The sequence below is a fragment of the Neophocaena asiaeorientalis genome, unplaced genomic scaffold (assembly GCF_003031525.2).
Source record: "Neophocaena asiaeorientalis asiaeorientalis breed wild unplaced genomic scaffold, Neophocaena_asiaeorientalis_V1.1 scaffold149, whole genome shotgun sequence".
Classification (NCBI taxonomy): domain Eukaryota; kingdom Metazoa; phylum Chordata; class Mammalia; order Artiodactyla; family Phocoenidae; genus Neophocaena; species Neophocaena asiaeorientalis.
Window position 1 is genome coordinate 5,364,064 of NW_020174442.1, and position 26,243 is coordinate 5,390,306.

Consider the following 26,243-nt stretch of genomic DNA (forward strand, 5'->3'; position numbering starts at 1 on the left):
ACTACTTTCAAAGTGTTTGGCAGTTTTTAACAAAGTTAAACATATACAATCCTATGACTCAGCAGTTTTACTTGTAGACATCTACTCAAGAAAATTGAATGCAGATGTCCAAAAGACTTGTACAAGTTGTTCATGGCAGCTTTATTCATAATAGCTCAAAATTTGAAATAACACAAACCCATCAACAAGAGAGTGGACAAATTATGAATATTCACACAACACAATACTACTCAAAAATACCAAAACAAAAAAGAATGAACTGCTGAGGTATGTAACAACATGGATGGATTTCAAAATCATTATGTGAAAAAAGCCAGACATTATATGGTATGATTCCATTTACATGAAACACAAGAACAGACAAAACTAATCAATGCTGTTAGAAGTCAGAATAGTGTTACATTTTGTTTTCGCAAGAGGGGAGGAAGGGATATTGCCTCACTTCTGGGAGTGAGGAGTGTTCTATTTCTTGATCTGAGTGGTGGTCACATAGGTGGATACAAGTGTAGATATGTATTTATATAATTTTTACACAATACTGTATAATCCATTGTATGGTGAAATTCTCAATTTTCTTTATGTAATCAATATTTTTGGACCTTACTGTATATAAATTATATCTTAATAAAGTACCATAAAACATAAAAGTTAAGATTTAAATAGGATGAAATTAGAATTTTAAACAGAATTTTAATAACCTGAAATAACTGGAAAGTTCTGACATCTGTCCAGGATGTAGTTAAGCATAGTAGAGATTTAATAGAGTAAAAGGAATGAAGAAAAATGACATGGATTTATCCTTACATCTTACTGATTAGAGACTGCTCACTAAACCAGTTACAATTCCATTACGGAACATTCAGTTACATATAAAATGAGGCTATAAGTTGTTTATGGAACATACATATGTAATAAAAGTTAAAAAAAAAAAACAGGACAGGACTGTGAACAGCAATGGAAACATTTAGGAAAATGGTCAAAAAGGAAAAGGAAGTAGTTGGGGGTAAAAAAGATTAAGAGAGATACAAAAGGGTCTTCAACTGTTTCTTAAAAGGCAAAGATTAAAAAATAATAAAATGTGAATATTTGTTAAATTTAGGCAGTATCTTTAAGAGTGTTTTTAGATATTTATCTGTAACCATTGTTTAAATATTTCATATTAAAAAATGAGATAGATCTTTATATTAAGAGAAAATTATCTCCAAGATTTATTGCAAGCCATCACACTTTTATAGCTGGCTTGCATTGGTGCTGTTAAATAAATTAAATGTATGCTTGTGTACAGAAAAATTCAAGAAGATTACCCAGGAAACTGTTATTAGTCCTTGCCCCTGGGATAGGAAAGAACCTTAACTTCATTGTATAACATTTAGTAATAACTGAATATTTCTTTTCAGTAATATTTATTAATAAATAGCATAATTAAATGAGTGGTTTAGATTATATGATCTTTAAGGTATTTAAAGGTTCTAAAATGCTATTTAGTCATATAATTTTCCAGAAAGGACTTTATTCTAAGAACTGAAGACATAATTTTGAGATCACACATATTTTGAGTTGGAATATTTTATTAAAACTACCTTATGGGAAAAGCATAAATATTATCTTCATCCTTTAATAAGCATTATGTCTGTACACCAGTCCATTTTAAAGTTACTAAATATTAACATATAGCATTGTGTTGCTATTGCACTGGATTTTCCCCCCAGTTTTATTGAGAAGTAATTGATATACATCACTGTATAAATTTAAGGTGTACAGCATGATGGTTTGATTTACATATATTGTGAAATAATTACCACAATAGGTTCAGCTAACATCTATCATTTCATATAGATAAAATAAAACGAAGGAAAAAGAAATTAGGACTTACTCTCTTAAAACTTTTCCTACATATCATACAGCAGTGTTAACTATAACCATCATGTTGTACATTACATCCCTAGCACTTATTTCTCCTATAACTGGAAATTTGCACCTTTGGACCACCTTCATTCAATTCCCCCTCCTCCACTCTCCACCTCTGGTAACCACAAGCAGTCTGATCTCTTTTTTTAAAAAAACATTTATTTATTTACTTATTTATTTATCTGGCTGTGCCAGGTCTTACTTGTAGCATGCAGGATCTTTAGTTGCAGCATGCAGGATCTAGTTCCCTGACCAGGGATTGAACCCGGGCCCCCTGCACTGGGAGTGTGGAATTTTAACCACTGGACCACCAGGGAAGTCCCAGTCTGATCTCTTTTTCTATGAGCTTGATATTTTATCTTTTAAGATTCCACATGTAAGTGATATCATACACTATTTGTTTTTCTCTATCTGATTTATTTCACTTAGCATAATGCCTTCCAGGTCTAACCATGTTGTTATAAATGGTAGCATTTCCTCATTTTTATGGATGAATAATATTCAATTGTGTGTATGTTTGTGTGTGTGTGTGTGTGTGTATCTCACAACTTCTTTATCCATTCAGTGGACACTAGGTTGTTTCCATATCTTGGCTATTGTAAATGCTATGAATATGGATTGCAGATATCTTTTCAAACTAGTGTTTTCATTTCCTTTGAATATATTCCCAGAGATGGAATTGCTGAATCATATGGTAATTCTACTTTCAATATTTTAAGGATCCTCCATACTGCTTTCCATAGTGGCTGTGCCAATTTACAATCCCACCAGTGTGCACAAGAGTTCCTACTTCTCCACATCCATGCCAGCATTTGTTAGCTCTTGTCTTTTTGATGGTCATTCTAATAGGTATGGGGTAATATCTTATTGTGGCTTTAATTTGCATTTTCCTAATAACTATTTTGTTGAGCATCTTATCATGTACCCACTGGCCTTTCTTACATCTTCTTTGAAAAACTGTCTATTCAATGCCCCTGACCATTGTTTACTGAGTATTGTTTTATTTTCATGTGTTTGTCAATTTTCCTTTTGTTATTACTTTCCAGTTTCATGCCATTGTGATCTGAGAAGATACTTTGTATGACTTCAGTCTTCCTGAATTTAGTCTATAGTATTGCTCAAATCTCCTATTTCCTTATTGCTTCCCTGTCTGAATGATCTATCCATTGTTCAGAATGGGGTATTAAAGTCCCTAGCCATTGTTGTATTACTGTTTATTTCTCCTTTTAGCTCTGTTAGCTTTTACTTTCTTTAGGTCTTCCAATGTTGGGCACACAAATATTTACAACTGTTTTATCCTCTAGATGGATTGACCCTTTAATCATTATGTAATGACCTTCTTTGTCTATTTTTACCATTTTTAATTTAAAGTCTATTTTGTCTGATATAAGTATAGACACTCCTGTTTGTTCGCTTGTTTTTGGTTACCATTTGCTTGAAATGACGTTTCCCATCACTTCACTCTCAGTCTATGTGTGTCTTTAAGGCTAAATTGAGGCTCTTGTAGGCAGCATATCATTGGATCTTGTTTTTATCCTTTCAGCCATCCTAAGTCTTTTGATTAGAGAATTTGATCCATACTCCATTTATGTTTAAAGTAATTATAGATAGGTGAGGACTTACAATTGCCACTTTGTTATTTGTCTTCTGGTTGTTTTGTAGATCCACTGTTCCTTGTTCCTTACCCTGCTGTCTTTTATTGTGTTTTGATATCAGTGTGTTTTGACCCCTTTACAATGTTCTTCTGCATAATCACTACATATTTTCCCTTGTGGTTACCATGAGGCTTACATAAAATACCTTAAAACAATAACACTCTATTTTTTAACCTGATAATTTAACTTCAACAGAATTCCTAAACTTTACACTTTTACTTCTTCCCTCTGTGCAATGGATTTTTGTGAATAAAGTTACTGACCTTGGTATCAAGATTTTAAAATCTTAAAATATTACTGGAGAATATATATTAATTCATTTACAGAAATTTCATATAATCTTATAACACACATCCTGTTTCTACCATAACAGATTTAGTTTTCTGTTCCAGGTTATATTTAAAAATACTTAAATTGTCCTTTCTATTTTAGATCCAAGGTAGACTTGCATTCTGATTTGGCATGCCTCATATATTAACTATATATCTGACAAAAGCCTTAAATTAAGGCTTATGTATTTTTTCACTATTTAAACTTTGATTACCTCTTATTCAGTTTAACATTTTGTACCAGGCAACTGGCTAGATATGGGGAGAGAGAGAAGACTAAAACATGGGGGTTTTAATCTAAATTGTCATGTGCACAAATCACTTACACAAGGTATACTTTGGGATTAGCACCATAATGGAATGTTAGAAATACTATAATGGTGCTCAAAGGATAGAAATACTTCAGAGGAGGAAGGCCACAGAAGAGAGAGCATTTGAACAGGCCACAAAAGATGAAAAACTTAATAATGCCCTTATATTTTTCCTTTAAAATTACTCTTCTTTTCTGGGAAATGCTCAGAAGTTACTACTTTTAATGAAGTTATTGACATTTTTCTATTTTTCTACTTAAAGAAAAATGATTTTTGTGTAAATGTGTGCACTGCCAAAAAAAATGTAGTTATCATGAAGTGTCAAAGCATCATATATGTAATGATATATTTATTAACAGCATATAAAGTAATTTTATGTCTTCTCAAGAGACATATCCAACAGAAAAGTCCAAACTATATACTGCTTCACTAAAGGGTGGACTAGATAAAAGAATACCTATAATGTTTCTTATTCAATATGTGTAATAAAGTATCAGATGGCCTAGATCATTACAGTAATGAGAATTTAAAATATTCATTGCTTAAAAGGTCAGAGATGGTTAGGTAATAACAGCAGCAACAACAATAAGTCATAATACTTTGAAATTCGGATAAAAAAAAATTCCCCAAGAGAAACCTCCCAAACTTGCAGTGTAGAGGTCAGGGGAAGAAGTGATAGCAGAGATAGGAGTCATGGTTTTAAATCCCAGCTCTACTACCTAACCTCTTAGCACTTCTGCTTTCTAAGCTATCCAAATGGTATGACCTGGACCATATGCTGTAAGCATCAACTCTCTTGGTTGAATGTGCTTTAAAAAACATAAATAATTATCAGATGTAGTTGTTATTAGTTAGGTGTGACTTAAACTACTGGAAGCTTTCCAAGCACATCGTGGAGAAGAGAAGTTGGAGACAGCATATGATGTATCTAATTAGGACTTTCTTTCATACTCTTATTTTTACTATTGCATTGACTAAATTTTGCTGAGAAATAGTTGCGAGTCCCCTTTACACAGCTAACTAGCTGCATGACCGTGGAAGTTTTCTTCTACCCCACTCAGCCTTTGTTTCCTCATCTGTAAAGGAGAGATCTTGATAGTACCTCCCTTCTAAAGTATTTTGAAGATTAAATAAATACCACATGTGAAGTACTTGGCACAATGCCTTGCATGTAGTAAGTTCCCATTAAATGACAGCTCTTATTATTATTATATTCCTCCTATTCTCAGAGCAATGAGAGAGTACTAACTAATACATTATATAAGTTCTAATGGGAACACCAACTTTCCAATTTGTGAATCTACTCCTGAGGAGCTATACAAAGGTGTTTTGAAGTTCAGAGTTATAATTATTAAAGACTTTTTCTGGGATTATGCATTATTTCTTAACATGTCTTATTAAAATCTCAAAAGTCTGTTTATGTAATTGTTCTCCTTGAAACAATTCTTGCCCTCTTCAATCCCAACTCACAAGTATGTGAATCCTCAGAATGTCAGTAAGAAGCACCACCTTTGCTCTTACATATGGTTTGAAGAAGTATTTAGATAACAGTCCTGACTGACAGGATAACAAAATAAAGAAAAGAAAGGCCTATTGAAGGTTAACCAAGCTGTAGCTATTCCAAAAGAAATAAAGTTGGTTCACTAAATGTCATACCATGGGCCAAAATAAATCCCACCAGGGAAAAGAGTTTTTTTTAAAAAAACAAAAAAACTCAGGGTGCTAAAGGATTTTCAAAACCTAAAAGGCAAACGAAGAATCCCTTAAGGAAAGGATTGATAGATTTAATTTCTTTCAGTCAAAAAAAAACAACATAAATAAAACTAAAAGGAAAGCAACAAACTAGTAAAAATATGTGCAATATAAATGACAGATTTATGCTTTTAATTATAGAAGGAAATAATCAGAGTTGTGGGCAAGGATATATGTGAAAAGATTGTACAGTAGTGATAAATTGTATAATTCAGTTTATAAAATGGGGATAGTTTATGGAATGGGTAAAAAATGAATAGTGTACACTTATTAAAAATTAGATTATAAAAGAATACTTTAAAATAGTACACTTAAAACATAGTTATAAATAAAATACTTAAAAATACTTAGACAGGGGCTTCCTTGGTGGCGCAGTGGTTGAGAGTCCGCCTGCCGATGCAGGGGACACGGGTTCATGCCTCGGTCTGGGAAGATCCCACATGCCACGGAGCGGCTGGGCCCGTGAGCCATGGCCACTGAGCCTGCACGTCCGGAGCCTGTGCTCCGCAACGGGAGAGGCCACAACAGTGAGAGGCCCGTGTACCGCAAAAAAAAAAAAAAAAAATACTTAGACAATGTTCACATTTAATTAAATGAAAATTATAATACAGGATGTTTAATATAATACAAACTAAATAAGTGTATATTTTGAGCAAACACTAACTTTGGAAGATGTGATTATGGGTATTTTGAATTTTGCTTTTGTATATTTTACAAAATTTAAACATAAATACGTACATTTTAACTGAAATCACAACAAATGGTATTTTAAAAACACATCATAAAAAAACACACATCATAATCAGATTAGAAGTAAATGAAAACTATTGCAACATATCTCACAAGAAGTTAACATTATTACACTGATGCTGTCTCCTCTTTTCTAACCTAAATCTTATCTTTATGCTGTTAATTGCAAAAACTGAACAGAGAAGCCACAGATTCATTTAAGAATGTATAACACAGAAAAAATTAAGTGGAGTTGATGTAAATTTCCAACCATGGGGTTAAAAAATTATTTATAAGATTTATAAGATAAAATGATGTGCATCCATTAAATAAGCATCTTTTAAAGAATAATGATCAAAGCAAATTTCATAGTATGTTGTTCAAAATGATCCCAATTAATACCTTTGTTCAAATATCACCTTTTCAATAAGGCCTCCTCTAGCCATTACATTTAAAACCACAATCCCAACCCATCTATATGCTGCCTACAGATGCACACTTCAGATATAAGGACACACACAGCTTGAAAGTGAAAGGCTGGAAAAATAAATTCCATGTAAACGGAAACCAAAAGAAAGCCGGAGTAGCAATACTTATGTCAGACAAAATTGACTTTAAAACAAAGACAGTAATAAATGACAAAAAACGTCAGCACATAAAGTGGTCAATCCAACAAGTGGATATAACATTTGTAATATTTATGCACCAAACATAGGAGCACCTAAATATATAAATATTAACAGATCTAAAGGGAGACATAGACAACAATACAATAATAGCAAGGGATTTTAACACCCTGCTTACATGAATAGATATTATACAGATTGAAAATCAGTAAGAAAACATTGGCCTTAAATGACATGTGAGATCAGATAGACTTAACGGATATATATAGAACATTTCATCCCACAGTAACAGAATACATTCTTCTCAAGTGCACATAGAACATTCTTTAGGATATATCATATGTTAGGCCACAAAATAAGTCGTAATAAATTTAAGAAAACAAATCATATTGAGCATCTTTTCCAACCACAATAGTATAAAACTAGAAATCAAATACAAGAAGAAAACAGGAAAATTAATAAATATGTGGACATTAAACAACATACTGCTGAACAACCAATGGGTCAAAAAGAAAAAATCAAGAGAAATAAAAAAATACCTTGAGACAAATGAAAATGTAACATACCAAAATTTATGTGATTCAGCATAAGCAGTTCTAAAAGAGAATGTCATAGTGATAAATGACTATATCAGGAAACAAGAAAAGTCTCAATTCAACAACCTACCTTTATATCTCAAGGAACTATATAAAGAAGAAAAAACAAAGCCCAAATCTTTAGAAGAAGGATAGAAGGAAGAAAAGGAAGGAAAGGAAAGGAAGGAAGGTAGAAGGAAGGAAATAACAAAGATCAGAGTGGAAATGACTGAAATAGAGACTAAAAAGACATTAGAAAAGATAAATGAAACTAAGAACTGGTTCTTTGAAAAGATAAACAAAGTTGACAAACCTTAGCTAGATTCACCAAGAAAAAAAGAAAAAGAGAACTCAAAATAAGAAATGAAAGAGGAGACTTCACAACAGATACCACAGAAATACAAAGGATCATAAGAGATTACTAAGAACAATTATACACCAACAAATTTGACACTCTAGGAGAAATGGATAAATTTCTAGAAACATACAACCTACCAAGAATGAATTATGAAGAAAAAGCAAAACTGAACTAGTCAGGAAATTGAACCAGTAATCAAAAACGCCCAATAAATGAAACTCCAGGACCAGATGGCTTCACTGGTGAATGCTACCAAACATTCGAAAAAGAATTAATATCAATCCTCAAACTCTTCCAAAAAAAGATAACACTTCCAAACTCCTTTTATGCTGCCAGCATTATCCTGACACCATAACCAAACAAGGATGCCGCAAGAAAAGAAAATTGTACATCAACATCCCTGACAAACAGATGCAAAAATCTTCAATGAAGTATTAGCAAACTGAATTCAACAATACACTAAAAGGATCATACAGCACTGTCAAGTGGGTGCAAGGATGGTTCGACAACTGCAAATCAATCAGTGTGATACACATTAACAAAATGAAGGATGAAAATCATATGAACTTCTTAATAGATGCAGCAAAAGCATTTGACAAAATTCAATAGCCATTTATGATTAAAAACTCTCAACAAAGTGGATATAGAGAGAAATTACCTCAGCCTAATAAAGGCCATCCATGACAAGCTAACATCACACTTAATTGCAAAAGCTGACATCTTTTTCTCTAAGATCAGAAATGAGACAAGGATACCTACCTTCACCATTTTCATTCAACATAATATTGGAAGTCCTAGCCAAAGCAATTAGTGAAGAAAAAGAAATAAAAGGCATCCAAATCAGAAAGGAAAAATAAAAATGCTGTTCTTTGCAGACGACATGATAGAAAAACCAAAAAGCTGTTAGGCCTAATCAACAAATTCAGTAAAGTTGCAGAAGAAAATCAATATACAGAAATATGTTGCATTTCTATACACTAATAATGAACTATCAGAAAGACAAATTAAGAAAACAATTCCATTTACAATACATTAAAACGAATAAAATATCTACTGATAAGTTTAACCAAGGGGCTTCCCTGGTGGCACAGTGGTTGAGAGTCTGCCTGCTGATGCAGGGGACGCAGGTTCGTGCCCCGGTCCGGGAGGATCCCACATGCTGCGGAGCAGCTGGGTCTGTGAGCCATGGCCACTGAGCCTGTGTGTCCAGAGCCTGTGCTCCACAATGGGAGAGGCCACAACAGTGAGAGGCCCGCATACCGCAAAAAAAAAAAATTTAACCAAGGAGGAGAAAGACTTTTACACTGAAAACTATAAAACAGTGATGAAAGAAATCAAGGAAGACACAAATAAATGGAAAAATATTCCATGTTCATGTATTAGAAGAATAAATATTGTAAAAATGTCCATACTACCCAAGGCTATCTACAGATTCAGTGCAATCCCAATCAAAATACCCATGGCATTTTTCACAGAAATAGAACAAACATCCCTAAAATTTGTATGCAAACACAGAAGACCTCAAATAGCCAAAGCAATTTTGAAAAAGAACAACAAACTTGGAGGCATCATGCTCTCTGATTTCAAACTATATTACAAAGCTCTGGTAATCAAAATAGTATGGCATTGGCCTTAAAACACATAGATCAATGGAACAGAATAGAAAAACCCAGAAATAAACTCATGAATATATGGTCAATTAATTTACGACAAAGGTGTCAAGAATATACAATGGGGAAAAGACAGTTTCTTCAACAAATGGTGTTGGGAAAATTGGACAGTCACATGTAAAAAAAAAAAAGGAACTGGACCATATTTTTATACCATACACAAAAGTTAACTCAAAATGAATAAAAGACTTGAATGTAAGACCTGAAACCATAAAACATCTAGAGGAAAACATACGTGGTAAGTGCTAAAATTGGTCTTGGCACTGATTTTTTTGGATGTGATACCAAAAACAAAGGCAACCAAAGTAAAAACAAACAAGTGGGGTGACAATATAAAAAGCTTCCGCATGGCAAAGGTAACCATCAAAAATGTGTAAATACAACCTACAGAATGGGATAGGCAATTTGCAAATCAAATATCTGATAAGGGGCTAATATCTAAGATATATAAAGAACTCATACAACTCAAAAGCAAAATCTAGAGCAAAAAACCCTCAATCCAACTGAAAAATGGGCAATGGATCCTAATAGACATTTTTTTTCCAAAGAAGACAGAGAGGGCCAATAGGTACGTGAAAAGATGCTCAGTATTGCTAATCATCGGGGAAATGCAAACCAAAACCACAGTGAGGTACCATTTCACACTTATTAGAATGGCTGTTATCAAGAAGACAAAAAATAAGTGTTGGTGAGGAGGTAGAAAAACTGAAACTCTTGTGCACTGTTGGTGGAAATGTAAATTGGTGTAACCACTATGGAAAAAAGTATGGAGCTTTCTCAAAAAATTAAAAAAATAGAACTATCATATGATCCAGTAATTCTATTCTCAAGTATTTATCTGAGGAAAACAACAACACTCACTTGAAAAGATATATGCACTGCCATGTTCAGTGCAGCATTATTTACAATAGCCAATATATGGAAACAACCTAAGTGTCCACTGACAGATGAATGAATAAAGAAATCGTGAGATCTATATCTATCTATCTATATATATGAATATTATTCAGCCATAAAAAGAATGAAATCTTGCTATTTGGGACAACATAGACTTGAGGGCATCATGCTAAGAGAAATAAGTTAGATAGAGAAAGACAAGTACCATATGATCTCACATATGGATCCTAAAAAAGCAAAACCAAACAACACTGAACTCACAGACACAGAGCACATATTGGTCATTGCCAGAGGTTGGGGGGGGGCAGGTAAGGGCTGGTTGACATGGGTGAAGGGGGTCATAAGGTACAAATTGTTACAAATTTACAGTTATAAAATAAGTCATGGGGATGTAATGTTTAGCATGGTGACTATGTTAATAATACTGATTACAAATCTAAAAGTTGCTAAGAAAGTAAATCTTAAAAGTTCTCATCACAAGAAAATATTTTTGTAATTATGTATGATGACGGATGTTAATTTCTTGTGGAGGTCATTTTGTAATACACAGAAATATAGAATAATTACATTGCATACTTCAAACTAATATGTTATTTGTCAATTATACCTAAAGAAAAAATAAGGATTCCATTGACAAAATAAACCTATTTGTCTACCCTATTTAAAAAAATATCACAACCCCCTCCACTCTGTCCCAGCATTTCTGACCCCATTACTCAACCTGCAATACTTTTTTTCATACACTTAACACCTTCTACCATACCACACAATTCTCCTTTTATTATGATGATTGTTTACTGTCTTTTCCTGCATAGAATGTTGGTAGAGTCCTAATGAGAGTTCGTTGAATAAATGAATGAATGACTGTATGTGGATAGATACATTAAAAAATAAAAATACACCAAAATACTAACTGTAGCTCTTTTTTAGATGGTGTGATTATTATCTTCTTTATACTTCCCTAGATTGTACAAATTTTCTGCACTGAACATGGATAACTTTTATAAGGAAAACTAGTGTGTGTATGCATGTATATGTTTGTAGAATGTTAAATTAGATCTCTAGGTATATCTTTACCCCTGAATCACACTAGGTATTCTACATTTTCAAAGACTCCCTGGAGAAATGATTTCACAATCTTTCTCATCAACTTATGCCAGGGTTTAACATCTCTGAGAGTCATGAAATATTTCTCTCTGACTTACTTCTGATTGCCACTTGGCAAGGTTAAATGGTGCCTCTGGATCTACTGTCAGGCATTAAGCATGTGTTGAAGACAAGAAAAAAGGAGGAGAGAGACACATTTGTTTTTTTTACAGTGATTGAATAATGACAATTATGGAGAGAGATGAGAAGGAAAGGCATAACAATTATAAGTTGCAAACATTTATTGATCCTCTTTTATGTGCTAGCACCCTATAACTGGGTGCTATGGTTTGCGTAAAGGTGATTGTTACAGACTGCCTGCCCTCAAGGAGTTTATAATATAGCAGGGGAGCTCTAGGTCTAGCGATTATGCCTTGTCTCCCCCCATATCCTCAGCAGGCTTTTTTTTTTTTTTTTTTTTTTTTTTTTTTAATTTTTTTTTTTTTTTTTTTTTTTTACTATAGGCATTCTGCTTAACTGCATTAAATGGGCAGCTGCCAGGGATGGATGCTAGACAGCTATTGTAACAAGTATTTGACTATTTTCAATTATCCTTCTGTGGTTTATCTCCCATATGTATTATCTGCAGCTTTATTTTATTGGATGGTATCTTTTTGTCTCATTTTAATCCTTGACTAGCTTTTCCTTAGCACAATTATGACACATGCTTGGAAGATTTCAAAATAACCCTAAGAATGGTCTAGGTGAAACAAATAGGTAAACCTGGAATAGGAAAGAGAATCACATTAGAATTCCAGAGCCAAGCACAAATGATTTACAGATTTGATGTTTGAGGTATTTGTCCTAGGGTGTCTCTTTATCTTGCCAGGAAATGGAGAATAGTTTGCCGGGCTGGTATCAATCCTTCCTGCTTTCTACCTCCTGGGAGATGACAAAAAGTAAGCTGGTCATTGTCTGTCACAGAATGTTTTTGATAAGCAACCTTTGATAGTTTTCTTCAAAGAACCCAATTTCTTTGACTTTCCCTCCTGAGTCTTGATTTTCTAGTTCTTCATACCCTCCTGAAGCTATGGGGCCCTGTCTCAACATCAGTGTTACAGGTAATGTTTGAATTCTATCAGACCTGAGAGTAATTGTGTCTTGGCTTGATTTTGAATTGTACTTCCTTTCTTACATCCAGATAAAATGCATTTCCTTAGGCACCAGTGTTACCAGTATTACTGCTGAACACACCTTTGAGTCATGTGGACCCTGACCAGAAATACCATACTCACAGTGCCCTCCACATGTTGCTTTAGTCCTCCTTTGCACTGTTGAGCTGCTCTGGTTTGGTGGAATAGCTGTGGGAACTGAAATCAGGAGATCTGGGTTCAGGTCCCAGACTTACTACTTCTGGTCCATGGCCTTGGTTAAATTAAGTCTCTAAACTACCCAAGTTGGTTGTGAGCATTAAACACAGGAGCTAAAGTGAAAATGCTTTGCAAACTGGAATCTGTATCATCAAGACCCACCTTCTGCTCTACCTATTTATTTTTTGGTAGCAACTTTCTTGAATCCCCCCCTTGCTCCTTGCCATCAATAGGCATTTCCTTTGTACACAATACTCCACTAGCCCCTTTTTACCTAGTTAATGCCCACTCTGCCTTCAGGTGTCATCTTAACTGTCTCTACACCAGGAAGTCTCCCCTAGGTCATTTCCTCTTAAAATAGGCTTAATAATACCATGAATCTCTCCTCCACAGCTCTTGGAACAGTTATAATTTTCTACAAGTTATCATTTGGTCTACAAGATTATTTGATTATTGAAAGTCAGTGTATCTCAGGAGGCAGACTGCCTGGATTCTGATCCTGGCTAACATTCACTAGCTGTGCAATGTTGGGTAATATAATGAATCCCTCTGTGCCTGAGATTCTGAATCTATAAAATGAAGATTTTGCAATACCTACCACAAAGGGCTGTGGTGAAAATTAGATGAGTCAGTACATATAAACCACTTCAAGCTGTGCCAGGCACATACCGGCCCTCGGTGAACGTCACCTGCCATTGTGGAAAGTGGTCTTACTCCATCTGTGGCCACCGAGATCATGGAAGCTCCATAAGGATCATGCTTTGTCTTTCAAGTACAAACACAGGGTTTGGCTTAGACTAAGTGCTTCATAAAGATTTGTGGGATATAATAATGAATACTTAAATTACTAGATCTCAATTCTAAACATGTCCTTATCTTAAAATGCTGGGATCATGATTTCCATTCTATTATCCATGTTACATCAATCATGTAAATGTTAAAAAGCAGAGGACATAAGACCAAACCTTAAAAAATAACATCCCCTAAATCACTGGAAACTCTTTGTATACATCATGAACTTTCATTCAGTTGGGTACTGCCTAGTTATTTATTTCTACTGTCTAAAATAATAATTAATGAATATTTACCAGAGTATAAAGAATTCTGCTAGGCATTTTGGATAATAAAATATTGAATGAATAGCTCTCTATTGGAGATGCTGGTTGGGAAATTACAACATGGAGGTTAGAGCATAGTATCAAACCAAGGCCCTCATGCTAAGCACCAAAAGAGGAATAGACAAGTTTTATATGCTGGTGAAATGTATCTGGTGACAGATGGTAAAGGACTTGCAGTCACAGATCAGGAAAATAGAAAAATCCAAAATTATTCATATTTAACTCTCCCCTCATCCACCAAGTCTATCATTTGGTTAACATGTAAAATGTTAACAAAGATGCAAAAATCCTCAACGAAATACTAGCAGACAGAATCCAACAGCACATTAAAAGGATCATACATCATGATCAAATGGGGTTCATTCCAGGAATGCAAGGATTCGTCAATATATGCAAATCAATGTGATACACCATATTAACAAACTGAAGGATAAAAAACCATATGATCATCTCAATAGATGCAGAAAAAGCTTCTGACAAAATTCAATACGCATTTATGATAAAAACTCTCCAGTAAGTAGGCACAGAGGGAACTCACCTCAATATAATAAAGGCTATATATGACAAACCCACAGTCAACATCGTTCTCAATGGTGAAAAACTGAAAGCATTCCCACTAAGATTAGGAACAAGACAAGGTTGCCCACTCTCACCACTATTATTCAACATAGTTTTGGAAGTTTTAGCTACAGCAATCAGAGAAGAAAAAGAATCTAAATTGGAAAAGAAGAGGTAAAACTGTCACTGTTTGCAGATGACATGATACTATACATACAGAATCCTAAAGATGCTACTAGAAAACTACTAGAGCTAATCAATGAATCTGGTAAAGGAACAGGATACAAAATTAATGTACAGAAATCTCTTGCACTCCTATACACTAATGTTGAAAAATCTGAAAGAGAAATTAAGGAAACAATCCCACTTACCATTGCAACAAAAAGAATAAAATACCTAGGAATAAACCTACCTAAGGAGACAAAAGACCTGTATGCTGAAAACTATAAGACACTGATGAAAGAAATTAAAGATGATACAAACAGATGGAGAGATATACCATGTTCTTGGATTGGAAGAATCAACATTGTGAAAATGACTATACTACCCAAAGCCATCTACAGATTCAATGCAATCCACGACAGATGAATGGATAAAGAAGATGCGGCACATATATGCAATGGAATATTACTCAGCCATAAAAAGAAAAGAAATTGAGTTATTTGTAGTGAGGTGGATGGACCTAGAGACTGTCATACAGAGTGAAGTAAGTCTGAAAGCGAAAAATACCATAGGCTAACACATATATATGGAACCTAAAAAAAAAAAAAAAGGAATGGTTCTGAAGAACCTAGGGGCAGGACCGGAATAAACACACAGATGTAGAGAATGGACTTGAGGACATGGGGAAGGGGATGGTTAAGCGGGGACGAAGTGAGAGGGTGGCATGGACATATATACACTACCAAATGTAAAATAGATAGCTAGTGGGAAGCAGCCACATAACACAGGAAGATCAGCTCTGTGCTTTGTGTCCACCTAGAGGGGTGGGGTGGGGAGAGTGGGAGGGAGGGAGATGAAAGAGGGAAGAGATATGGGGATATATGTTTAAATGTTGCTGATTCACTTTGTTATACAGCAGAAACTAACACACCACTGTAAAGCAATTTTACTCCAATAAAGATGTTTAAAAAAATAGAGATAGAAATAGCATCCACCTCAACAAATAAATGAAAATAAAAAATAACACAAGTGAACTTATTTACAGAACAGAAATAGACTCACAGACATAGAAAACAAACTTATGGTTGCCAAAGCAAAATGGCGAGGAGGGATAAATTAAGAGTTTGGGATTAGGAGATACAAACTACTATATATCAAATAGATAAACAACAAGGTCCTACATATATAGGACCTTGAATATAGCTGAATTACTTTATTGTACACCAGAAACTAACACAACATTGTAAATCAACTATACTTCAATAAAGAAAACTTTTAATGACTAAAAAACCCAAAACCTTATGGTTTAATTGTGAGGAAAGCCAGGCAAGCATGGCAATCTAATAAGTACTGTTATTTAGAAGCACAGAAATAAATTGACTACCATATATGTGGATACAACATCTGGAAACTTCCTTATGGTTAAAAGTACTTAGGAACCTGTGAAAATACTGTATCTACATATATCACCTTCATGTAGTCTAAAAAATTTAAATTTTTTCTCTTGCTGTTTGAAAAGTTGCTCAAATAATGAATTCAAGGTTTAACAGTCAAAAGATGCAGAATATATTTGGGGTGGTGAAACAACAACATTATATGATGCTTCCACGATGCTTATCAAAGATTTTTATTTGTATGCATATGTTTCAAGATCACAAAGTGGAATACAGTTTTAATAATTCTTCTAAGGTTCAGTATCATTAAGACTGGATAACGACCAGTGAAATTATTTTCTTGTAAGAAATAAAACTTGAACATTAGATGAAAAAATCCTATGAAAACTATGAGCAGGTCAAACCCAACAATGTCAAATATGCTATATATCATGATCAAGTTGAGTTTTTTCCTAGAATGCAAGGTTAACTTAACATTAGAAAATCAACTACAGATATTCATCACAGTAATAGAGAAAAATCATGTGCTTATCTCAATAATGAAAAAGTATTTGACAAAACTGAATTTACATTCATAATAAAAACCTCTTATCAAAGAAGGAATAGAACTATACTTACTGAATACTGATAAAGGGGTATCTACAGTAAACATCACATTTAATGGTGAAATGTTCAGCACATTCCCTTTAAAGTCAGAAGTAAGACAAGGTTGCCTGCTATTAAAAATTCAACCTTTCTCCAGTGAAGTTTAGGCAAGTAAAATAAATAAAAAGTATAAGCATTGGAAAGAACCAAAGCAATATTCCACTTATAAAACCACTGTGTAGAAAAAATTAATATACAGATAAAGAATTATAAGCTGCTGAATACAAAATCAATATACAAAAATCAATTGCATTTTTATACTCCAGCACTAAATAAATACAATTTTTAAAAATATGTCATTAATATATCAAAAGTATAGAGATTACAGGAATTTAAGAAAAGTTGTATAAAAATTCTATGAATAAAATTATAAAGCTTTTTTAGAGCTTAAAAAAATTTTTTTTTAAAAATTAGAGAAATCAAATCATATACCATGTTCATGGATTGAAAAGTTCAACATCATTAAGGTGTCAGTGTTCCTCAAATTGATATTAAATTCAATATGATTCCAATAAAAATCTCCCAAACTTTATTTTTGTATGAATTGACAAGTGATTTTAATATTTTCAAGGGGTCAAGGGGGAATTTATAGATATCACCATTTACAATGAAAGTATAGCTGATTCAGTATGGTATCAATTTAAGGATAGACAAATTGATCAAAGGAGAAGAAGAGAGAGCCCAGAAGGAACATACACTTACACACTTAGTTTATGACAACAGCCATTGCATTTCAGGGACTTTTCAGTAAATGATGCTGGAATAATTGGATATCCATACAGTAAAATTGAAATTGTGTCTATACCTTATGCCACATATGAAAATCAATTCCAGGTGCATTAAAAACTTAAATGTGCAGGGTAAAATCATAAAACTCTTAGAAGACAATATGAGAGACTATCTTTATATCCTAGGATTAGGTTTGTCTTTCTTAAGTAAGACACAAAAACCCCATGAACTATATAGTCAAAGGGATAAATTAAACTTCATTAAAACTAACAACCTCAGTTCATTGAAATTTACCATTAAGATAATGAAAGGACAAGCCACAAATCAAGAGAAGATATTTGCGAAATATATAACTAACAAGCAGAAATAGGCAATGGAAAAGAAAACAGGCTCCTCACAGAAGAGAAAATCCAGACAGCCAATGAAAAGATGTTCAACCTCATTACCAAGTGGAGTAATCCAAGTACAAATCACAGTAAGTATCCATTCTGTTACCACTAAATTGGCAAAAAATAAATTGAAAAAATCTGATACTATTAAATGTTGGTGAAGGGATGCATAATTTCTATATATACGTATGCTAGTGAGAGAGTAAACCCATGCAAATGGGTATAGAGACCCATTTGGCATTATCAGTACATAAAGATGCACACACCCAGTAATTCCACTCCCAGTTATACACACTACGTCTAGAGAAATCCTAGAGTGAAGACCAGGAAAAATCTATAAAACGTTTACAGTAGCACTATTTGTAATAGAAGAAACTGGAAATAATCCAAGTGTCCACCAACAATAGAATGGATAAAAACAGCAGTGAATATAAGTGAATTATACCATACTGCATGCAGCAAAATGGCTAACCCTTAGGAACACAGTGTTATCTGAAGGCAAGCCACAAAGAATATGTATGATTCTATGTATATAACATTCAAAAACATGCAGAAATCTTTAAAAAATTTTTTTACAGAAGGAAACACATAGTAAAATTACATATTAAAATCGTAAGGGGCTACTAATTGAAAAATTCACAGGGGAGGAGACGGGGACACTGGATTAGAGAGATCAAAGATCTTAAAAGGAAACAGCTAATGTCCTTATACTACATATCCACTGTATCATTATTTTTTATACCTTACCTATATTTTAAGTATTCTTTTTATCAGCTCGATAGCCAATGTTTTTAAAAAGAGAAATACTGACCTGTAGCAATCTTTACATTGATTAAACCCAGTTTGTGGTTTTTAAGATACTTTCCTATAGAAATCATTTCCTAACATTAATATTGGAATAGAAGTAAAAAAAAATAAATCCTCATTATCCCAATAAACATGACAGAAAAACTTCAGAGAGGAACTTCAGGCAGAGGAGGAGAGAGAGAATAATCAGCCCCCTACAGGAAGCCAAAAGTCTCCCTTAGAAAAGGAGGAGAGACACATTCCACAAAAAAGCTCCTTTAATTCTGTGATAAGGCTGTAAATTCTCTTTGCTGGCCTGGAGTTTAGTGTAAATACTTCAAGAGCCTGAGGGACCACAGAGAGAAAGAGAGAGAGAAACGGCTCTGGCTGCTTCTCCTCTGGAGGGAATGCTCACTATCAGCTGTTAAATCACAAAACCCAAACTCTCCGCCTCTATCAAGGGCTGTGAGCTCCTGCGGTGGGGAAAGTATCTCACGCTGGGGGAAAGCAGAAGGGACGGTGGGAGAGAGGGGAGGGCCCGGGCCAGTCGGGCCAGTGCAGGCTGGCCCTGGGATGCCCGGCAGGGCGCAGCTGAGCATCAGGCTGCATCAGCTCCACAGGCCTGTCCCCCTCCCGCCCCCACCTACCACGGCCTCTCCTCCATGTCGCAGACTAGTTCAGCACCTTCTTCCTCCCACGTCTAACTGGCCTCGATGAATGAAATCATAGATAATATTCCAGAACTGCAACTTGGAAAATGAAAAGGAAAGACGCGATGGGTACGAAGTTGATAGATACTTATTTCCATGTTCACGTGGCAGATAAAAGTACATCTTGCAATTCATGGGCCTGTCTTGCGATCCCTTCCCAAGAACGAAACACAACACGGTGTGCGGCAAGGAAAACTCAGCCGCTTGCAAGGAAAACTCTGAGCCGCTTGCCGGGGAGAGCAGGCTGCCTACCCTCTGCGGGCAGAGCCAGCCTGACATTTCTCAGATAGCAGTTGGCAGTAACAGCTGAGCCTGTCAGCTACAGCACTTAAAGCTGATGGATATACATTATTTTTGCTTGGAGTTAGGTCAACTATTTTTTTAATATTAAAATAAAAGATTTAGGAAGGTTTCCCATGGCATCTCAGTAACTTACGCCAGTATACAGTTTTTAAATCAACTTTATTGAGGTATAATTTACATACAATGCACTGCACCCATTAAGTGTATGGTTTTAGGAGTTTAAATTGTGCAACTAACTACGATGATGTAGGACATTTCCAACACCTCCAAAGCTCCCCTGCTCCTTCCCGATGATGGTCCCTCTTTCCTGCACCCCTGGCCTGAGGCAATCTCTGATCTGCTTTCTGTCACTATAGGTTAGTTGTGCCATTTCTAGAATTCCAAATAAATTGAATCAGCCAACATATTTTTAATTCAAGGTCCTCCATTCTGATAAACTTGTATTACCTTTTTTTTTTTTAAATAAATTTATTTATTTTTGCCTGCATTGGGTCTTCGTTGCTACACGTGGGCTTTCTCTAGTTGTGGCGAGTGGGGGCTACTCTTCGTTGCGGTGTGCAGGCTTCTCATTGTGGTGGCTTCTCTTGTTGCAGAGCATGGACTCTAGGTGCCCGGGCTCAGTAGTTGTGGCTTGTGGGCTCTAGAGCACAGGCTCAGTAGTTGTGGCGCACAGGCTTAGTTCGTCTGCGGCATGTGGGATCTTCCCAGACCAGGGCTCGAACTCCACGTCCCCTGCACTGGCAGGTGGATTCTTAACCACGGTGCCACCAGGGAAGCCGTAAACTTGTATTATTTTCTGAGGCGTTTCTCTTGATTCTTTTCGAAATGGCACGACCTTATTTATTAATCCCCCCCCCACCACCCTGCAAACTGGTTTCTCCAATTTTAGTACATGCACTGCTGAAGGGAGCATTTGGGGCCTGATTTTAAACTTATAAAGCAGAAAAGTTAAAGATATCTAAATTGAAGTGCAAATATGTATGACTCATGGAGTGATATTTAAAAAAACATTTCCATCCTATCTGTTCCATATGAGTTAACTGGACAAGTTGCCCAACCCCATGGCTGCAGCTCACTCCAAGTGTCGGCTGCTGGGGGAGTGTGACAAGATTCATTTACAATAACCGCGAGTAGAACGAAAAAGAAAATGCTGGCAGATCAGCCAATTCTGAAGGAGTGAAATATAAAGAGCTGCCAATTGGAATCACCGAATGAAAATCTCATCTCTGTCCAGTCGCTGGTGGGGACCACAGAAGAAGGTGGTTTCTCACTCAACATTTCTAAAATGCCTTCTGAGAGGCAGGAGAATTTGGGGTAACATAAGTGATTCCACTAATCGCCAACCGTGCCCAGTCCAGAAAGAGTAGAATCCCTTCCACAGCAGGCAGTGCTGCAGTTCCCTCTCTAAACAGTAATGTCTTCTTAGGCACAAGGCATCTTAGGAACTCAGGACCAGACTTGTCCCCCCAGTACAATTTTCACCTTTTTCTTCTTCTTCCAGGCCAATAACTTGAGACTTTGAGAAGCTACAAGTCACACGATAGTAGAGCTTCATCTACCAGAGCAGAAAAGGGGAACACAGACCGTTTTTCTGCCTTCTATTTTTGTGACCCACCGTATCTATTTTAATGGCAATTAAACTCTGATGCCCTTTCTTATCTCTGCTGGCTAAATGTATTTAATTCCACCACTCCCATAGGGAATAATCCCAAATCTAAAGCCTGTGCTGTATTAAAGACCCATGAATGCTTAATCAGAGCAAACAGAGGATTTGGTTTGTATAAACAGCAAAAGCTTGTGTCTTTTATGTCCAGAGAGCAGGACTAAAAGAAGAAGAAAATGACAATAAATCATTTCAAGAAACAGCATAACATAAATGTTGTATGTTTATTTAAAACTTAATACAATCATTTGTCTAGAGCTACAGCCCAGCTTCAGAAAATGACTTGCCATAATGAGGTTCGGAGGCTAGCAGCATTCGAGAGCCAGAAGACATATTGCCTCCTTCCCAAATGGGCTTGTGCGGAAAATGATAAGCTCTTAAGCAGAACAAAAGCGTCTAAGAGGGTAATGCAACAGTGACACATACTTTGATTTTTTTGGTTTTGTTTTGCTTTTCTAGCTGTTCTTCATTATCGGGTTACACAACAATCTAAGATGACAGTAAAAAGGATGTGACTTTTAATCCAAGTTGATATTATCCTTAAGTTTACTTCCAACGAAAGGAAATTCGAAGAATTACAGTATGAGTGGGGGTGGGGTGGGGGAAGGATCTAGTTGCCATAGAGCACACTTCCCTCTGTTAGCTATTTATAAAGAGGAATTGTTCAGGGATTTAGATCTTGAGTGGGCTCTGCCTTCAGGCTGACTGCGTGTGAATTCTGACTTGGCCACTTCTCAGCTGAATAGCTTGGGTAAGACTTCTCTATCCCTTTGTCTCCTCATCTGTAAAATGAGGTGATGATAAAGGCACCAGCCTCAGAAAACTATTGCCAAGATTAAACACATATGGAGCGTTTAGGTACTGTCTGGCAACTAATGAGTAAGAGTTGGCTTTCAAGGGAGAGACCTTCCACATGTCTCTGAACGTGGGATTAAAAAAATCTCCATTGTGCTTTTCCTAGAAGGTAGTGGCAGCTAGGGTTGCACAAGAATAAAGTTACCCCGCTCTGTCAACCCTGATTACCCCATTTCCTGGAGAGAGGGAGAAAAATTATAAACATCAAAAACTAAAATTATACTCAAAATGTTTCTAATGTGAAGGGTAGATACAATCCTGTTTCTACATTGCCTCAAAACCACGACATACGAGAGTAAATCTTACTTCCTAAGTTTGCATTGCCTTTTAAGGTGTGCATTCTTTTCTCTTATTTAGAACACCATGGAACCAGCTAGGCCATTGTGAGCTTTAATATGCTGTGGGTTGTCATGATGGTGGCACACACATGATCACATACAAAGCCTGCTTTAAGAGGCAAAACACTCCCGACACGGATGAACTGTAAGTCTGATCAGCAGTACTGTCTTAGAACTGCATTCAGCTGCTCATGGTATCCTGCTAACAGCTGATGTGGCAGATTTTCTTTTTTCCTTACTAGTTTGTGAAGGGTGGGGCGGGGGACCGTGATGAACTTTCAACTCTATAATAACTAAGTAGAGAAGGTGGTGGATGGTAGGAAGTTTGTTGGATTGTGTAGACGCGTATGTGCAGTGACGTTCTCGGTGCTCACACATTGCAAAGAAATAAAGAAATGATGAGGAATTTTCCATAGAAGGAGAACAGTTTATCAGTAGTTAAGAGAACTCATTCTTGGGAAGGAAACAGATCTGAAAGTACAATGCAACTTCAAAAAAGATCCAATTCTGCAGTTAGAATATTAATAAAAATTTCAAGGCAAAGTACTGTTTCATCAGTCTCAAATCCATCAAACCCAGCTCTTCCAAATCAACAAGGTGAAGCTATTATAATGTTATGCTATGGCATTTGCAGTTAATGGGCTTTTCCCTCAATTTTTTCAGGTAAAGTCATAGTATGTATGTGTATCACGGTACATTTCTTGTCCAGATAAATAAGGACTCATTAAAAAGGTCAACTGTTACTCAGTTAACATCAGTGTGTCATTAATGATAAATATTCTCATTTAATCCAGCACCTTCCAATCCTGTTTTTGAGACACTGAAGCAGTAAGATAATGTGCCCGGTGTGTTGGTTTGTCCATATACCTTTAGTTTGCTTGAATTTGAAAAGGCGAAGTTTACTTATAAAAACCCAATCAATATTTTTATTTGTGTTACGAGTTCTGAGAAAGCTAAATTGTGAGGCCTCTACCTTTCCAAGGCTTATAATCCAGAGGCAGAGATAGATATAAATATGAAACATTTTAGAAGAAAAGAAACTTTAAATTTTTGAAAAGATTTCACTGTCTATATGATGAATTCTTCATAAAACCAATGTAGAAATATTTGCTGGAGAAATTCACTTCCTAGGGAGAGGGTTGGTGAGAGAGAGAAGGCACAACTTTGCTTGAAGGATGGGAAGGCAGGAGGACAGGAAGTAAGGGCTTGAGGAACACTTTAAGAATTGTACATTCATCCACCCAACAAATATTTATTGAGCTTCTACTACATGCCAGGCACTATGCTCATTTCTGAGGCGCTGAGGATACAGGCTGAATGAACAGGTCCAGTCCCTGCCCGCTTAGAGCTGTTAAAAACAAGACAACAGGCCTCAAATGGAGTTACTTATGCCAAGCCCCATGACACCAAACTGAGACTTACAATTTCAGCTCTCCCAGAAATGGAACACCTGCCATACCCTAAAGGAAAGTAACTTTGCAATAACTGACTCCATCTTTTGCCTGGTTTAGATTCCTTTTTCCTGCTCCATTCTGACTGTAAAAGTCTTTCATTTTTCACATCTCCTGGGAACTCCTTTCTATCTGCTATATTGGATGCTGCCTGATTCAAAATCGATGTTTGCGCAAATAAACTCTTAAAACATTTAATATGCCTCAGTTTCCCTTTTAGCAGAGTTTACAAAGAAAAACGTTTTAGTTTTTAGAAATCAGTATTTTTGTTTTTGTTACTAGACTCATTTAAATGCTTGCTTTAGATTGTGCCAACTAGGGAGACAACTGCTAATTCATTTCCTCTCTTCCCCCTTCTTTCTTCTCCCTGTTCTCACTCAGGAATGCAAATCTTCATGTGCTTTCTACCTTTTTCCCCTATTAAAAAACTGTTTTCATGAAAAACTGGATACATTCATATAAAAGATTGAGAAGACCAAAGGACTGTATCCTTCAGGAGATATATTTTATCAGAAGATAGAGTCACAGTTAATGGTGTAATTCCAGGTGCCACAAGATTGCCCAAGAGGCAATTTTGGTGTGAGGAAGTGGGAGGGGGGCGGGTGAGTACAGAGAGCTTTCCTTTCCCCTCAACCCTGCAATCACATCTCCAGGCAAATATACCTACAAGCACTGACTTAAAGACCTAACATTTCTTTAAAATTGCTTGAGCTTTTTCAATGTGTCAACTAACCTGTCCATCTCAAGGTATTTCTCAGAAGTCAGTTAAGTGAAAATCTTTGAGTTTTACTCTGTTCATATAACTTGTAGGTCTTGTCATTGATCTCTTTTTATTCTTCACTTCTTTGAGCATTTTTTTAATCCGTTTTTTTTTTAAACATCTTTATTGGAGTATAATTGCTTTACAATGGTGTGTTAGTTTCTGCTGTATAACGAAGTGAGTCAGCTATACCTATACATATATCCCCATATCTCCTCCCTCTTGCATCTCCCTCCCACCCTCCCTATCCCACCCCTCTAGGTGGTCACAAAGCACCAAGCTGATCTCCCAGTGCTGTGCCACTGCTTCCCACTAGCTATCTATTTTACATTTGGGAGTATATATGTGTCAATGCTACTCTCTCACTTCGTCCCAGTTTACCCTTTCCCCTCCCCGTGTCCTCAAGTCCATTCTCTACGTCTGTATCTTTATTCCTGTCCTGCCCCAAGGTTCTTCAGAACTTTTTTTTTTTTTAAGATTCTCTCTATATACGTGTTAGAAAGAAAAACAAATACCATATGCTAAGTTACTTCACTCTGTATGACAGTCTCTAGGTCCATCCACCTCACTATAAATAACGCAATTTCATTTCTTTTTCTGGCTGAGTAATATTCCATTGTATATATGTGTCATCTTTATCCATTCATCTGTCGATGGACACCTAGGTTGCTTCCATGTCCTGGCTATTGTAAATAGAGCTGCAATGAACATTGTGGCACATGACTCTTTTTGAATGATGGTTTTCTCAGGGTATATGCCCAGTAGTGGGATTGCTGGGTCGTATGGGAGTTCTATTTTTAGTTTTTTAAGGAACCTCCATACTGTTCTCCATAGTGGCTGTATCAATTTACATTCCCACCAACAGTACAAGAGGGTTCCCTTTTCTCCACACCCTCTCCAGCATTTATTGTTTGTAGAATTTTTGATGATGGCCATTCTGACCTGTGTGAGGTGATACCTCATTGTAGGTATCCAAAAGTAAGGGCTTTAGTAGAGTAATCTTTGATAGAGATTCTGAGGAGGACTGTTGGGAAGGTGAAACTTCAATGTGCGGGAACTAGGGTGTGGTAAAGAATTAAACACAATCAAGGTTGATAGAACCACAGGCTTTAAGTT